The 14,643-nt window shown below is 37.1% G+C and overlaps 1 protein-coding gene and 1 pseudogene across 1 annotated transcript in view; both read left to right on the top strand.

The window, feature by feature from the left end:
• OLA1 (Obg like ATPase 1) overlaps positions 1–14,643 on the top strand; it is a 178,798-nt gene that overhangs the window by 30,437 nt on the left and 133,718 nt on the right. The gene's annotated exons all lie outside the window — the stretch shown is intronic.
• Positions 3,215–3,574, top strand: LOC122902607 (annotated as a pseudogene).

Raw genomic sequence — 14,643 nt, 5'->3', positions numbered from 1 at the left:
TATCAATGCAAATAAGTCTTTTTTTCTTTTTTTAAATCACAAACAATTTTATTCATCTGTGAGCTCTTGAAACTTTTCATCTGTGGACCCACTTTGAGAAACACTTATGTAAATTCCAGAGTAGTTGCATCAAAATTTGTCAGTTCTAGATCAAGCAGTTTTTCATTTTCTTTTTTTTTAAGATTTTATTTATTTATTTGAGAGAGAGAGAGCGCACATGCAAAAGCAGGGAGAAGAGAGGGACAGAGAAGGAGAGGGAGAAGCAGACTCCCTGCTGAGCAGGGAGCCTGACATGGGCCTCAATCACTGGACCCCAGGATCATGATCCAAGCTGAAGGCAGATGAATGGTTAAATGAGCCACCCAGGCACCCCAGGTCAAGCATTTTTCTAATGATGCCAAATTATATAATAAAAAGGCAGTGGAATATTATTTTATAAATTACTAAAGCGTATGGGATGACTTTATTTAGAGAAACAGATTTATGTGGCTTGGATTCTAGGTATACATGATGCAGACTCTTAATGCTTTTCGTAACAAAGGTAACAAAACATATTTCAGAAAAGAGATAACACATTCAGGTTTACTCTCACACATTCTTCTGGTATTTTCACTTTGATTTATGAAGGGAATAAATAGACAAGCGATCAGTAACCAAGGTCCTGGCAGTATCTGTAGCAGCTTTCATTAATCTTTTAGATGGTAGCTTCTTTTTGGAGGTTGTGTGGAGCTCACTTGTAACAACTGACTGTGTGACTAATGTGATGTGTTGTTTGTTTATAGCAATCCTGTAGGGGAGGGAATATGCCTGTTTTAAAGATGAGAAAATGGAGGCTTAAAGAGACTAGGAAATTAGGCCATAATTTACCTAACTGATGAGCAGCAGAGCTGTGATTTGAATTCAGGTCTGCCTGAAATGATGTGGCTGGCAGTGCTTAAAAATCTACAGGTAGTTGGATAGTTATTTTTTTGAGATATATATTCTTTTCTTTGGCCTGAGTGTCAAACTGTTTTTGAATGTTGGTCATGTGCTAAATAATCATTCTCCTACTTAATTGTTTCCCACCCCCAAAGTATCTTGAATGTTTGAAATTATGCAGAAATTTTTTCTTGGATCAGCTGTGTGTGCGTGTGTGTGTGTGTGTGTGTCTGCCTGTCTGCTGCCTTTCCTTTCCTTCCTTCCTTCCTGATGTATAGTTGATAAGTTGTGTTACTCTTTAGCTGACTGTTTTTCAGATTTTTTGAGTCACATAGAACATATTTTAATGGTTTATGTGATTTTGAAAAGTGGGAATTTTCAGACTAGGAACCCAGAAATGGACCCTCAACTTGTGGTGATCTAATCTTTGACAAACCGGTAAAGAATATCCAATAGAAAAAGGACAGTCTCTTCAACATGTGGTATTGGGAAAATTGAGCAGCCACATATAGAAGAATGAAAATGGACCAGTCTATCATACCATACACAAAAATAGACTCAAAATGGATGAAAGACCTAAATGTGAGATAGGAATCCATCAAATCCTACAGGAGAACACAGGCAGCAACCTCTGTGACCTTGGCTGCATCAGCTTCTTGCCAGACACATCTCCAAAGGCAAGGGAAACAAAAGCAAAAATGAACTGTTGGGACTTCATCAAGATAAAAAGCTTTGCACAGTAAAGGAAATGTCAACAAAACTAAAAGGCAAACCTCTGGAATGCAAGAAGATACTTGCAAATGTCTTATCAGGTAAAGGGCTAGTATCTAAGATCTATAAAGAATTTATCAAACTTAACACCCCAAAACAAATAATCCAGTCAAGAAGTGGGTAGAAGACATGAACTGACAGTTTTCCAAAGAATACATGGTCGTACAAATGACCAACAGACACATGAAAAAATGTTCAGCATCATTTGGCATCAGGGAAATACAAATCAAAACCACAATAACATAGTACCTCACACTGGTCAGAATGGCTAAAATAAACAACTTGGGAAATGTCAGATGTTGGCCAGGATGCGGAAAAAGGGGAACCTCCTACACTACTGGTGGGAATGCAAGCTGGTGCAGCCACTCTAGAAAACAGTATGGAGGTTCCTCAAAAAGTTAAAAATAGAACTACCCTGGGGTGCCTGAGTAGCTCAGTCAGTTAAGTATCTGCCTTTGGCTCAGATTGTGATCCCAGAGTCTTGAGATAGAGACCCACATCTGGCTCCCTATTTGGTGAGAGGGTCTGCTTCTCCCTCTGCCCCTCCTCCTCCACTCATGCTCTTTCTCTCACTTTCTCTCTCTCAAATAAATAAATAAAATAAAATAAAAAAATAGAACTACCCTATGATCCAGCAATTGCATTACTAGGTATTTATCCAAAGGATGCAAACATAGTGATTCGAAGGGGCACACGTACCCCAGTGTTGATAGCAGCAATGTCCACAATAGCCAACTATGGAAAGAGGCCAGATGTCCATTGACAGATGAATGGATAAAGAAGATGTGGTGTTTGTATATACACACACATACATATACCTACACATACATAATGGAATATTACTCAGCCATCAAAAAGAATGAAATCTTGCCATTTGCAATGACATGGATGGAACTGGAGGGTATCTTGCTAAGCAAAATAAGTCAATCAGAAAACGACAAAAACCATGTGATTTCACTCACATGTGGAGTTTAAGAAACAAAAAGGGAAAAGGAAGAGAAAAATAAGATAAAAGCAGAGAGGGAGCCAAGCATAAGAGACTCTTAACTCTAGGAAATAAACAGGGTTGCTGGAGGGGATCGGGGAGGGAGTGGGATAACTGGGGGATGGGCATTAAGGAGAGCACTTGATGTGTAATGAGCACTGGGTGTTACATGCAACTGATGAATCACTAAATTCTACCCCTGAAACTGATTCACTATATGTTAACTCAATTGAATTTAAATTTTTAAAAAAGTGGGAATTTCTTCCTATTTTTGACATAATTGGCATCCATTTTGGATAAACTGCTCTGAATAACTATGATTGTTTCCTTTGCTAATGATGTAATTTTAACTGTAGAACAGAAATTCTTTCCTCTGTGAATAGTCTTTTTAAATTTTTTTTTTTAACTTTTGGTTTTTCTTACTGGACTTTACCATTGAGAAAGAAAAGTAACAGTTTCTGGTGTTTGAAGAAACACTAGGAATTAACATTCTAAAAAAGTTATTTAATGGAGCTCTTTCAGCTTTGCTGTGAAGACAAGATGATAAAGAGGACAGCATTGTTTGGAAAGCATCTAAATAAGAGTCACACGTTGTGCCACTGCTGTGGCTTGAAGACCTACCACCTTCAGAAAAGTCTACTGTGGCAAATGTGGCTATCCTGCCAAGTGTAAGATAAAGTATAACGATTGCCAAAGTTAAAAGATGAAATACCACTGGGACCAGTCAAATGAGGCACTGGGACCAGTCAAACGAGGCACCTAAAAATTGGGTACAGCAGATTTAGGCATGGATTCCATGAAGGAACAACACCTAAGCCCAAGAGGGTGGCTGTTGCAGAATCCACTTCACCTTCAGGATTTCCAGTGATTAGTAACACATAAATGTTCTGATTTATTTAATTTTTAAAAGATTTTATTTATTTATTTATTTATCTATTTATTTATTTATTTATTTTTGAGAGAGAGAGAGAGAGAGAGAGAGAGCGAGCGCACGCGCGGACGTAAGAGGTGGAAGGTCTTGAGGGAGAGGCGGACTCCCTGCTGAGCAGGGAGCTGGACATGGGACTTGATCCCAGGATCCCGGGATCATGACCTGAGCCGAAGGCTTAACCAACTGAGCCACCCAGGCACCCAAATGTTCTAGTTTAAAAAATAAAAAGAGTTATTTCATGGATTAACTGCTTTTGAAAATCAAATAGGTATCCATTATACTTAGTGTATACCACTTTTATGGGAAATTTTGTTATGAACATCTGTTGTAAAAAGCTAAATACTATTTATTAAAAAAATTTTTTTTGAAACTCATCTACATTTTCTTAACAGGTTATTAATATAAGCTGAAGGAGCTTCTTAATTTTTTTAGTTAAAAAAAATTTATCTAGTTATCTGTTTATTTATTTATTTACAAGAAAGCTCTGTGCCCAGTGTGGGGCTTGAACTCACTACCCTGAGATCAAGAGTTGTATGCTCTACCAACTGAATGAACCTCTGAAGGTGCTTTTTTAAAATTTAAAATGTATAACAAACAAAACCTAAGCCTTCATTTACTTTGGAGCAGAAATGCAAGCATATGATGTTTAGGGTGTGTTTTTCAAAATGGCACCTTAAAAATTAGTTTCTGGTTAAATTATAGTAAAGATAATAATGGAAAGGAAACAAATCAGAACCATGTTAGCATAATGCAACTATTTTTTCTGCATTTCAGTTTGGTATTTGAAGTGGAAAGAGTGTGGGTTTTGGAATCACAAACCTGAAAGTGACTGTCAGCCCACTTTCTAGCTATATAATTGTGGAAAAGTAACACTGGGTCTTTGAACTTCATTTTCTCATGTAAAGTGGGGATCGTCATACTACACTTAACTTATTTTGGAGTTTGCAGATCATTCTATGTCAGTGCGTATAGACTTATTTTTAATGTTGCTACATTTTTTTTTTTTGGTGAATATACATTTTAAATTTCAACATATTTTTTTCATTAAAAAATTTTTTTACAGTAACATATATATAAAATAAAATTTATGTTTTAACCATCTTTAAGTATTCAGGTCAGTGGCAATAGTACATTGACATGTTGTGCGACCATCATCAGCATCCATCTCCACAACTTTTTCCATCATCCGGAGCCGAAGCTCCATACCCATTAAATAACTTCCACTTCCTTCCTTCCCCAGTTTCTAGCAGCTACCTTTCTATTTTCTACCTCTGAATCTGACTACTCTAGGTACCTCATATAAATAGAATCATACAGTATTTTTCTTCTGTGGCTGGTCTATTTCATGTGTCATTGCTGTGTCATTGTCCACAGTATGGAAATACCAGAGTTCATTGAAGTACTTCATTGAAATAAATGTGGGCATTTATTTGTTGTCCCAGCTTCGTTGAGATGCAGTTGACATACAACATTGTATTAGTTTAAGGTATACAATATGGTGATTTGATACACTTATATATTTTGAAATAATTACTGCAATAAGGTTAATTAACACATCTGTTACCTCCCATAATTATCTTTTTTTTTTGTGGTGAGAACACCTAAGATGTACTTTTAGCCATTTCCATAGTATAGTGTTGTTAATTCTAGTCACCATGCTGTACATTAGATCTGTAGATCTTACTCATAACTCAAAGTTTGTGCCCTTTGAATAGCATTTCTCCATTTCCCCCACCCCAGTCCTAGAAAATCCAGTCTACTCTGTTTCTCTGAGTTCAGCATTTTTAGATTCCACATAAAAACAAGATCATACAGTATTTTTCTTCCTTTGTGTGCCTTACAATTCACTTAGCATAATGTATGGGCATTTGTTATTTCTGATTTTTTTTTATTGCAGAGAATATTGCTAAGGGACATTATTTTATAGGCTTCTCTTTGGTACATGTCTGGGTACTTCTTTAAGGGATATGCCTGGAAGTGGAATTACTAAGCCAAAGGGTATATACATTTAGAATTCTAACAGATACACCCAAATTCTACCCCTCCATTCCATGGGATATTGATATTTTAAAATTTTTATTTTTTGAGTAATTTTAGATAAGTTTTACATTGGAATAGATAAAATGCTTATATGATTCCAAAAGAAAATTGACATCCCACCCACATTCTGATAGTTTTGTTTTGCCTTCATAAGTAAAGGCATTTATTTGTTTCTTGTGTTATTTTTTAGAGCAAGGGTTGGAAAACTTTTCTTTAGTGGCCCAAATAGATATTTTGCTCTCTTGCATGTTTTTCCTCTGAATTTTACATTTTACTTTAAAAATGTAAAAATTAGGGCACCTGGGTGGCTCAGTGGGTTAACTCTGCCTTCGGCTCAGGTCATGATCTCAGGATCCTGGGTTCGAGGCCCGCATCGGACTCTCTGCTCAGCAGGGAACTTGCTTCGTCCTCTCTCTCTCTGCCTGCCTCTCTGTCTCCTTGTGATCTCTCTGTGTCAAATAAATAAATAAAAAAAAATAAAAAAAAATTATTGTTAGCACTAAGGGTCATACTAAAATAGGACTTAAGCTGGGTGCTTGGGTGGCTCAGTTGGTTAAGCGACTGCCTTCGGCTCAGGTCATGATCCCAGAATCCCGGGATTGAGTTCCTCATCGGGCTCCCCGCTCCATGGGGAGTCTGCTTCTCCCTCTGAATTTCTCCCCTCTCATGCTCTCTCTCTCTCTCAAATAAATAAATAAATAAAATCTTTAAAACAAAACAAAACAATTTCTTAAAGAAAAGGATATAAGCTTATTTATTTTTTTAATTTTTTATTTTTTATTAACATGTAATGTATTATTAGCCCCAGGGGTACAGGTCTGTGAATCACCAGATGTACACACTTCACAGCACTCACCATAGCACATACCCTCCCCAAAGGACATAAGCTTTAATTTGCTGACTTTTGTTTTAGAGTTCTTTATGCAGTACAGATACATGTGAATATATTAATTATATGTGTTGTCCATGTTGAAAATGTTTTTATCAATCTTTTCATTTGATTTCTTTTATTGCTTTTATTCTTAGAAAGTTCTTATCTTCCCTGTGATCAGGTAAATATTAACAACTGTTTTCTTCTAATTTATTTTTCTTCTTTTTGAAATATGGATGCAGGTGCCTGGGTGGCTCAGATGGTTGGGTGTGTGCCTTTGGCTTGGGTTGTGATCCCAGGGTGCTGGGATTGGGTCCCGCATCGGGCTCCCTACTCAGCGGGGAACCTGTTTCTCCCTCTCCCTCTTCCTCTCTCTCTCTCTCATGAATAAATAAATAAAATCTTAAAGAAAAAAAGAAATATGGACACATTTGTACACTTGTATACACTTATATAAGCAGCATGTAGATCAAAGTATAGAAAATTTGTGTCACTCTTCTTAGTTTCCCACTCAGGGTAATCACTATTCTGACTTCCATCATCACTGATTATGTTTGCATATTCTTTTTTTTTTTTTTTTAAAGATTTTATTTATTTATCAGAGAGAAGGGGGGGGAAGAGAGCGAGCACAGGCAGACAGAATGGCAGGCAGAGGCAGAGGGAGAAGCAGGCTCCCTGCCGAGCAAGGAGCCCGATGTGGGACTCGATCCTAGGACGCTGGGATCATGACCTGAGCCGAAGGCAGCTGCTTAACCAACTGAGCCACCCAGGCGTTTAAATAGGGAGAGGAAGAGGGGGGCAGAGGGAGAGGGGCATGGAGCCTGACACAAGGCTCAATCTCATAACCCTGATATCATGACCTGAGCCGAAATCAAGAGTCAGACACTAAGCCATCCAGGTGCCTCCATGTTTGCATGTTCTTGAACTTCATATATATGTAATCGTATATTCTGTATTCTTTTGTGCCTTCCTCCTTTCAGCATAATGCCTGTGAGATTCAGCCCTATTGTGTATTGGCATTGATAGTTTGTAATTTTGTTAAGTCAGAAATTTGCATTTTATTCACTTCAGGGCTGATGTGCAGGATTATGTCATAGTTAACAGAGTTGATTCTTTAGCAACTACATGTCAGTACACTGAATGGATCTGAGTGGGAAGAGGTTTGGGGCAAAAAGAACAAGTAGAAGATTTTTGTAGTATTTCATGGAGGAAATAATGACTAGATTTCAGAAAACTGTCAGCTGAAGAGAAAAGCAAATTTGAGAGACTTCGTGAAGAAGGGATAGGACTTAACGATAGGCTTTTTTTTTTTTTTACATCTCCTATTCAGGAAGTTCTCCTGATATTAGACTGTTTGACAAAGATTCAATATAGAATAGGGAAAACAGCAACCATCTTATGATAAGGAAATGCTTTTGAAATTCATTATCAATTTTTAGAAGCAGTGTGACTTCCTTTTGTTAGGTGTCTAAAGCTTTGAATATGACGAGGCTATTGAGTTCACTGCATCCTTGGCTTTTCAAAGCTGACAGAAGTTTTGAAGTGGTATTTCAACAGGAAGCTAAGGCATTTGTGTGTTACCTGAAGGACAGGCAGCACTTCGGCATTATCACTGCACCTACTGTTAAGATATTTATAGACAGGTGCTTAGAGATATGAGCTTATAGGCTAGAAACAAGAGTTCTGCTTTCTGAGCTACGGACAGTTTTGTTCCCAATTTAGAAATATACAGGAGGATGTAACATTATAGAAATGTTAATTATAAAGGATATGATCATTTATGTTGTTGTTATGTTATGTTATGTTGTTTGATGATCTTCAGTTAAATTGGTATGTGTGTGCACACATGTGTTTGCATGATATTGGTGGTAATGGTGGACGTGCGGGATTTAGTGTCCTGTTCCTTCTGGAGTTCTCTTCTCCAGTTGCTTGTTCATTATTTTCTGTGTGTGAATTTATTTTGAAATCTCTGTGTGAACTTCAGTTCTGTTTATTATTTTGTTTTGCTGACTTCTAAAAGGAATTTTAACTGTCTTACAATAAAAGACAAATACATTAAAACAACAGGAAAGTGATGAAAGCCATTAATGAAGAATGAGAATTAAAGGGAATAGGGTGGCTGGATGGTCGGGAGCCTAGGTACACAGTAAACACATAACCCGTGCCGAATAACATACTGACATTGAGAGGAAATTTTACCGCTGAGCATTGTGGCAGCTGAGGCAAAGAGAAAAAATTATAGGTTGTCTAATTTCATATGCATCTGGTATATATCAGAAGAGATGCCCTTTCCTAGCTCTAAATTGACATTTAATGCATCTTTGTAAGAGAGACCGGAGGCAAAGCCGTTTTGCAGTGTTTTCTCTTAGTTAGCATAAAAAGGCTGTAATCTGGAAGCAATCTTCTACCCTTCTTTATAAGGATGGATAAAAACAGAGGCCATAGAGTTAGATTTTTTTTTCCCCTTGAAGTATTTATCTTTTCTGGAGTATTTACCTGTGCTGTTACACAGTAGTACAGGTTTTAACTCCAGTTCGTACAAGGGCTAAAATGTAGGGAATCTACAGGACTATGGAATTATGATGTGTTTAAACTGCCTCTTCAGAGCATGACCAGGGTTGGCAGTTGTGACCTAGCAAGCAGGTGAATGTTAATGCTGTTAGCATGTGTCTGAACTGCTGGCAGTTTATTTTGATTTCCAGACAAAAGGATGTGATTATTAAGCACCTGGTATATGTTAGGTGCTACAGTAGATTACTTCTAATTTGTTATTCCTTTTAATCTTAACATTTCTGCAGGATTGCTACTATCCCAGTTGTACAGATGAGGATATCAAGAGTGAAAGGTTATGTCCTCTTCCTAGAGTATGTAGTTGGTAAACTGAACATAGGACACATTTTTATTCTTTAAAGTTCTTTTTCTTTCCAGTCTTTTACCATACTACACTGCTTTCATACATTTTTAGATCTGAGTGTTTAGAATCTATATTAAACATGTTTAAGATCCATGTATTTGCATGTAAGAGAGGGAGAAGATTCAGGTGGTTGGTGTACATTGTTTTTCAGAGAATACTTAACCTGCACAGTATATAGAGCTCAAAGAGACAGGTGCTGTGCAGTAATTTTTAAAATAATTAGGTTATGGTTTTTGTTATTTTGTTGCTCCCAGATATTTATTGAGTGCTTACTATGTGCCAGGCTGTATGCTAAGTGCTTTATGTGAGTAATTTCATTTGATTCTCAGAACAATTCAGAAATGGATACAGAGCGGTTAGGAAATTTGGCCAACCTTACACAGTTGGTAGAAGATATAGTTGGAGGTTGTATTCAGTAAGGCAAGTCTTACTCTAACAGCTGCATTGTTAGCATTTGTACCAGTTCTGACCAGTAGAAATATATTGTTAGCTATAAGCGTGGCTACATATGTAATGTAGCATTTTCTGGTAGCCACATAAAAAAGATAAAAAGAGGGCCACCTGGGTGGCTCAGTGGGTTAAAGCCTCTGCCTTCAGCTCGGGTCATGGTCTCAGGGTCCTGGGATCGGGCCCCGCATTGGGCTCTCTGCTCCACGGGGAGCCTGCTTCCTCCTCTCTCTCTCTCTCTCTTTCCCTGCCTCTCTGACTACTTGTAATCTCTATCAAATAAATAAATAAAATCTTAAAAAAAAAGATAAAAAGAAAAGGTGAAGTTAATATTAATGATCTATCCAAAATATTTATTTCAGAATGTGGTCAATATGAAAAATTATTGATATACTTTTTGTGTTGTCTCTGAAATCTGGTGTGTGATTTATACTTAAAGCATATCTCCATTTGGACTAGCCACATTTCAAGTTACTAATAGTCACATGTGGATAGTGGGTACAGTATTGGAGAGCTCAGCTCTACCCTATACTCATAAGAGGAAATGAGAAAAAGATACATCGAATTGTTGATAGATTTTTGAAGAATAGAATTGGGTCAGGGGAGAGATGGGTGACTTTCCTTTTTTACTTTAGACTCTTGGCTTTTTTTTTTTTTTTTTTTTTAAAGTGGACATGTATTATTCTGATATTTAAAGCATGAAGAATTTTCTAACTTAAATACCAGTGTAAGGTATCCACAAATTATTCAAATAAGACCCTCTAGAGTTCTGTATTAAAACAATGAATACCTGGGTGGCTCAGTCGGTTAAGCATCTGACTGTTGGTTTCAGCTCAGCTCAACCCCACTTTGGACTTCCCACTCAGAGAGGAGTCTGCTTGGGGATTCTTTCCCTTTCCCTCTGCCCTCCCACTGCTTGCTCTCTTTCCCCTTCTCTAAAATAAAATAAAAATATAATTAATAATCTAAAAAAAACAACGAGAAGATGGCTTTGACCTAGAACGTTGTGAGTTAGGAGTTGTCAGGGATCTATTTCTATCTCTGTAAAATGTTTGATTTTTAAGCTGAGCTAATCAGTATTGTTCTGCCAGGATAGAAATTTATTCGCAACTAACTAAATTAGTGGATTCTGTTGTTAAAGAAGTTATTTCCTTGATTATTCTCAGAGCATTATATTTGTGTAGTCTCTTCCGCCATAAAGTGATACTTGCATTTCCAAGAAGTCTTAATGGAACACATGTAGGATGTAGCATAGTGAACGTGCGCATGTGTGTGTGTGTGTGTCTGTCTGTCTGTCTTTCTGTCTGTGGTGTTGAGGGAAGGCTGTGGGGAAAGGCAGAACTGTCCTTATACATCTCTTTGTCCTAGTGACAAACGAATTTCTTTGTGTACAATTAACTCTTCCCCATTCTCCATATTTTGGGTGAGGGGATATTATCCAACTTCTTTCTACCCTAGGAACCTCAGAGAGCCTTATCTTTGCCCTTGCCAGGTAGAGCCACGAGGAGTTGGCTGCTTAACCTAAGTTGGATTTGAAAGATAAAAAGATTGAGGGAACTCATTGATAATTCAGTATTTCATTTCATCTGGCTTCCCCCCCCCAAGAGTAAGAATGATGATAGGGAAAGAAACACAACCTTTTAAATATATTCTTAGCAATGTAATTATCTTTATGTTAGTTTTTTAAATATGCACGATGTAGAATCACCTAAACAGAATTCCTTCGTTAATTTGTCAAAGCAGAGGGAAACCCTTGCTAGTCATCCCCCCGCCCACTGCTGAGATCTAATCGATAGATACCTTCTTGATACCAGAAAGTGTTCCCTTATATTAGATTGAATTACATATAATTTAGGTACAAAAACTTGTACTTTAGAAAAAATGAGCTTCATTCCATAGTACATATAAAATTGTAATTTTTTAAAAAGATTTTATTTATTTATTTGAGAGAGAGAGAGGATGCACAAGCAGGTGGTAGGGCAGAGGGAGAGGGAGAAGCACATTCTTCATTGAGCAGGGAGCCTGATGTGGAGTCATTGAGCAGGGAGCCTGATGTGGAGTTTGACCCCAGGATCCTGAAATCATGATTGAGCTGACAGCAGATGCTTAACTGAGCCATCCAGGTGCCCCTAAAATTGTAATTTAATAATGTGCTTACACCCTTGCTCCCTATACCTTATGAGTAGACAGTTTTGGTTTTATCAGATTTCTCTCTTTTGATTATAAATGGCCAAATAGATGATGTTATTTTAAAAAATATATTCATTATATTTTAAAAATTTGTTTTTTTATAATTTATTATTTTTCTTTTAATATTTGTAAAATATTTTCATTTTTTTTTAAGGTTTTATTTATTTATTTGACAGAGAGAGAGCACAAGCCAGGAGAGAGGCAGGCCCCCGCTAAGCAGGGATCGCCATGTGGGGCTTGATCCCAGGACCCTGGGATCATGACCTGAGCCAAAGGCAGCCGCTTAATCAACTGAACCACCCAGGTGCCCCAATATTTTAAAAATTTAAAATGACATGCTGGGGCGCCTGGGTGGCTCAGTGGGTTAAAGCCTCTGCCTTCGGCTCGGGTCATGATCTCAGGGTCCTGGGATCGAGCCCTGCATCGGGCTCTCTGCTTGGCGGGGAGCCTGCTTCCCCCTCTCCCTCTCTGCCTGCCTCTCTGCCTACTTGTGATCTCTGTCAAATAAATAAATAAAATCTTAAAAAAATTAAAAAAATTTAAAATGACATGCTTATCATCAACAAAATAGAAAATAAGTGTTCACGATAAAATTTCATATTTACCCCTTGTTTCCAGTCTCCAGAAGTAATTACCTTTTTTTTTTTTTAAAATCCAAAGAAAGGATGTATGCTTATTTTCTTTTCCTGATTATATGAAGGAGTATAGTTTCTATTTGCATTTACTTTTTAACATTTATTTTCCTTAAAAAGAGTTTTCTTTAGTAAGTAGAGGATTTTAGTTTTTGTAATAACCGATAATTATTTTGTTGTTTTTGATGTCATTGCTTTTTATTTTCAAAGATCGATGCAGTTTTATAATATGTCTGTCTCCCTGCCTTCCCCTGTAGTATAATTTTAAGTTCTTGACCAATTTCACTTCTCTCTGGGCCTTCACTTCTGTTAAACTGGGCAGACAAAATTCTTACAGAGATAGAACCAAGACTGATCCATGTACGTGATTTCTGTGCAGACGGTTAGAATTTTTGGCCAGGGAAATAAAAGCCCTTATCCTTTCTCTTTTGTTATTAATGACAGATGTGTCTTCATTCTGTTTTATATTACCGTTCCTCTGTATCTGTTTGGCTTTCTTACGTCTAAATTGCTTAGCTAAAGCTTTACCAATAAGATTCCAAAGAGGTCCTTTAGTTTTATTGTCTAGTTTGGTAAAAGGAGATGAAGGTAGCACTGATGGAAGAAATAGGTTTTAAGTTGCCTTTCTAGTTTATATGGAATTGTAGCCCTCAAGGCACTACAACTTTATTGAACTGCTAAATGAGAAGGTAAAAATGCCTTCATATAATTGTCTTCCCCTTTTAGGTTAAGTTAGGTGTTTATATGTTTTGTAAATCACCTTTAATTACCATGCACATAAATTACTGTTTTCAGGAGTACACTTCCCATCCCCCCATAAGCATATCATTTAAAAGTTTAAAATGAGTCACACATTTTTGCCTAGACACAAATTGCCAATATAAAATGGTCTTTGATTGTATCCTAATATAATGGAGTTGTTTCTTTGCGTCCTGTAATTTTCTTTTTCAGCAGTATTTATTAAATTAATCTAGTATTGGATTGCAGTAAACAATCTGACCAAAAAACATATGTTTTCTTTGTTTCTTTGGTACAAATTCAATGGGTTAAGTAATTATGCAGTGGTTCTCATCTACATATACAATGCATTCTAATAACCAACTTCTGTTTACTGTGGAAAATACTGCAGCAGTAGGAAACCGTTCCTTCTCCTTTGCATTGTAATATCATCTGAAGCCACTATTTAATCTACTAGCTATTTACAGTTTAATTGCTTGAATATATCCTCATACTCATGGTGGTCTTATATCTACTTGAGGTGCTTGAGTCATTCTCATTTTTTTCTTCGGTGTCTTTTCTGACATGCTTTGGAGGTCTTGTTTCCCATTCAACCAGCTACATGGATTCTTTTAAAAACTCTTCTCTCACTAATGAGTTGAAATTACTCAGGATGTGAGGACAATGTCTAAGGTCCTGGAGAGTCTCTTGATCCTTAAACATCAAATTTTGAATGACATTTTTCTTAGTTGTCAGAACACTGTCATGTTAAGTTAAAAATGTAAGTATTGAGACTGATTTGGTTTTGAAAACCAGTGCATTCATTGTTATACTCATGTGAATGAAATCAGATGAGCACTTGTGTTTTATTACAGTGAGTCTTCAATTTCCTTCTAACTTGCCCTTTGCCCATTGACACCCTTAAATCAGCCATTATATACCACATACAGTATTTCTACATCAGTGACTTACAATTTTGAGCTTAGGGGATCGTAGTGCCACTTCCCAGCCTGGGCAGTTGAGGGAAAGGGCTTCCTCTAAGGGCCACAGGCTGTGTTGCAGCAGTGATTCCTTATAACCAGAGATTTCCTCTCCTCTTCTTTAGTAAAGTTGTGATATCCCTCACAACTCCAAGACTGGCCACGAGCCTAGAATTTATTTGTCCAGGTCCATGATGTTTCCTTCCTGATCTGTCTTCTCCTCTCACCCCAATTCTGTCTTGCTGTC

The sequence above is a fragment of the Neovison vison genome, chromosome 3 (assembly GCF_020171115.1).
Source record: "Neovison vison isolate M4711 chromosome 3, ASM_NN_V1, whole genome shotgun sequence".
In the NCBI taxonomy this organism is placed as follows: Eukaryota; Metazoa; Chordata; class Mammalia; order Carnivora; family Mustelidae; genus Neogale; species Neogale vison.
This window is presented reverse-complemented; position numbering and strand designations above follow the sequence as displayed.